Below are 3073 nucleotides of genomic sequence, written 5' to 3'. Positions count from 1 at the left end.
CCTGGTGGCTGTGGAATCGAATAAGTTTGGCGTGGGATTGAGATTTTTGAGGTGGGTTTGAGCCTTTTGGGGTAAGATTGAGCTGTTTTCACTGGGATTTGAGTGGTTTTGAGGTGACAGATCCATCTCTCTTGGCTTTTGGAGTGCAGAGAGATGGAGAATAGAAAAAAATTAAGGTAAAATTAAAAGTAGAAGCAGCCAGGTGTATTCCCAACATGGATCACAGGGAATGAGGGGCACCAGGGCTGTGCCCAAAGTGCCTCCTCCAGTGGGGGATGGAGCTGGAGCAGCGCACGAAGCTCTGCCCGCACTCGGGGCACTCGTAGGGCCTCTCCCCAGTGTGGATGCGCCGGTGCCTGACGAGGTGGGAGTTGTGCTTGAATCCCTTCCTGCAGTCGGGGCAGTGGAAGGGCCTCTCCTCCGTGTGAATCCGCTGGAGCTGGAGGAGAATGGAGCTGGTCAGAAACCTCTTCCTGCATTTATCACACTTGTAGGGCCTCTCCCCCACTGTGGGTCCTCTGGTGCTGGATCAGGCTGGAGCCCTGGCTGAAGCTCTTCTCACATTCCTCACACTCATGGGGCCTCTCCCCAGTGTGGATGAGCCTGACAAGATGGTGGTTCTGCCTGAAGCCCTGCCCGCAGTCGGAGCAGTGGAAGGGCCTCTCCTCTGTGTGCGTGCGCTGGTGCTTGAGGAGATTTGAGCTGGTCTGAAACCTCTTCCTGCATTGATCACACTCAGTGGCCGTTCCTCAGTGTGGGTCCTCTGGTGCTTAAACAAGTTGGAACTACAACTGAAGCTCTTCCCACACTCCCCACACTCGTAGGGCTTCTCCCCAGTGTGGGTCCTCTGGTGCTTCATCAGGTCGCAGTTCCACCTGAAACTCTTCCCACACTCCCCACACGTGTGGGGCTTCTCCCCATCATGGAGCTGCTCATGGAGCACCAGCTCCGAGCTCTGGCTCTATCTCCGGCCGCCTTCCCGGCCCAGGCTGGCTCTTTCCCCCTCAGATCCCCGCCGGCTGCGTTTGCAGCCCCTCCTCGTGCGGCATCTCCGGGGCTTTTCCTCCCCGTTGGCTTCCTGCGCCGTGGAGCCGCTCAAAACGGCCTCTGCCACCAGGTTCTGCCGCGGGCATTTGTCCTCCCTGCTCTGCATGCTCAGCTCCTGCTCTGGGGGAGGAAGGACAAGGACAGGATGGGATTTGACTCCGTGCCACAGGCAAGGGCAAGGAGATCACCCAGGGCTGTGCTGCAGCCCGGGCCGTGCTGGGCTGGGAGATGGAGCGGCACAGAGGGGAAAGGGGCACTGAGTTCCTCCTCACCTGTCTCAGTGTCCCGAGGCATCTTCCTCTTCCTTGCAGCCTCCTAGGCCTTGGGAATGGGAAATCCTGGTTTGGGAAAAACAAGGGATGAGCACAATGTCTTCGAAGGTCCCTCTGCCCAAGTCCATCTCTACAAGTCATTTGCCATCTGGGCTACTGAAAATGCTCCCAAACACCCAGATTCAGCCCTGAAAAAGCCTCCCAGGAGTTCCCTGGTCCCTCCCCTCTGGTGTTCGGGGGTTCCCCCCTGTCCCAGCTGCTGGAGGTCACGCTTGGATTGGGGGTCCCCCTTCTCCTTAGTGCCTGCCCTGCCCAGGTTGCTGGCAGTCCCAGCAATGCCAAAAGCTCCCCCCTCTTCGCTCTCCCCATTTCAGGATGCCGGGGTCTTTGGGCTCCCGGGCTCCCTTCTGCCCTCATTCTCTGCTCTGGGCTGCAGCGGCTCCAAGGACTCCCCCTGTCCCTCTCCAGGCTCTTGAGGCTCCTGCCAATGGCAGCGCTCCCCCTCTCTGGGCTCCCCACTTTGGGCTCCTGGGGGACACAGGGCTCTGCTCCTCCAGGCTGCCTCGGCCGGCAGCCGCCACCGGCACCCCCCGATGTCCCCCCAAGGGGCCTTTTCCGCTCAGCCTTGGACTTCTTCATTCTCCAAACATCACCCAAAAACCTCAACCCAGGGACCCCCCGGGATATCTGGGCTAAGCTCCCCCTCCCGGCTCACCTGCGCGATAGGGGGGGGGGGTGATGATCCCACAGGTGGGGGCTGCGAATTCAGGCAGGGCTTGACCTGACCCGGTGGTTCCCTCAGCTCAGCGTTGATCTGCCTTTGCCCCTCCTCTTCCATCCCCCCTCTTCCTCCTCGCTAACCCCACCTCCTTCTACTCCTCCCCTCCTCCTCTTCCATCGCCCCATCTCCTCCTCCCTAACCACACCTCCTCCTCCCCCTCCATCCCTGCCCTTCCCTCCCTCCTCCTCCTCCCCCAGCAGCAGCCACACCCTCGGTGCCCCGTTCCCGCAGCCCTCGCAGCCTGCGGCAGGAGCGGGGATGGAGCCGGGACAGGTCGGGATGGGCAGCGCGGGGCTCTCGGCTGCTCCCAGCTGCTGCGGGCGGGGGGAACGTGGCCCGGGCCAAAGGAGAGGCAAACTGGGCAAACTGGGGGCTGCACATCCAAACTGGGCCTTGCTGGGGGCCCTGCCTGGCCACTGCCAGCCCTTGGGGCTCCTCTCGGCACATCCGCCAGGGGGGAACGCACACAGGGCTGGGGGATCCCAGCAGTGGCAGCACTGCCAGGGACTGGGCTGGACTGGGATTGTACTGGGAATGACTGGGGCTGTACTGGGCTTGTACAGATATCATACTGGGATCATACTGGGAGTGACTGGGACTGTACTGGCTTTGTACTGACATCATACTGGGATAGTACTGGGAGTGACTGGGACTGTACCGTGTTTGTACTGACGTCATACTGGGATCGAACTGGGAGTGACTGGGACTGTACTGGGACTGTACTGACATCATACTGGGATCGTACTGGGAGTGACTGGGGCTGTACCGTCTTTGTACTGACATTATACTGGGATCGAACTGGGAGTGACTGGGACTGTACTGGGACTGTACTGACATCATACTGGGATCATACTGGGAGTGAGTGGAAGCCTGCGGGGGGCAATTCAGGCCATGTTAGGGGCAAGTGGGATACACTGGGTGTGACTGGGATTATGCTAGGAGGAACTGGGAGTGACTGGCTGCATGATGGGGG

Source organism: Melozone crissalis, unplaced genomic scaffold (assembly GCF_028551555.1).
Source record: "Melozone crissalis strain CALT ecotype California unplaced genomic scaffold, PUWL_Pcris_2 ptg000115l_1, whole genome shotgun sequence".
Classification (NCBI taxonomy): domain Eukaryota; kingdom Metazoa; phylum Chordata; class Aves; order Passeriformes; family Passerellidae; genus Melozone; species Melozone crissalis.
This window is presented reverse-complemented; position numbering follows the sequence as displayed.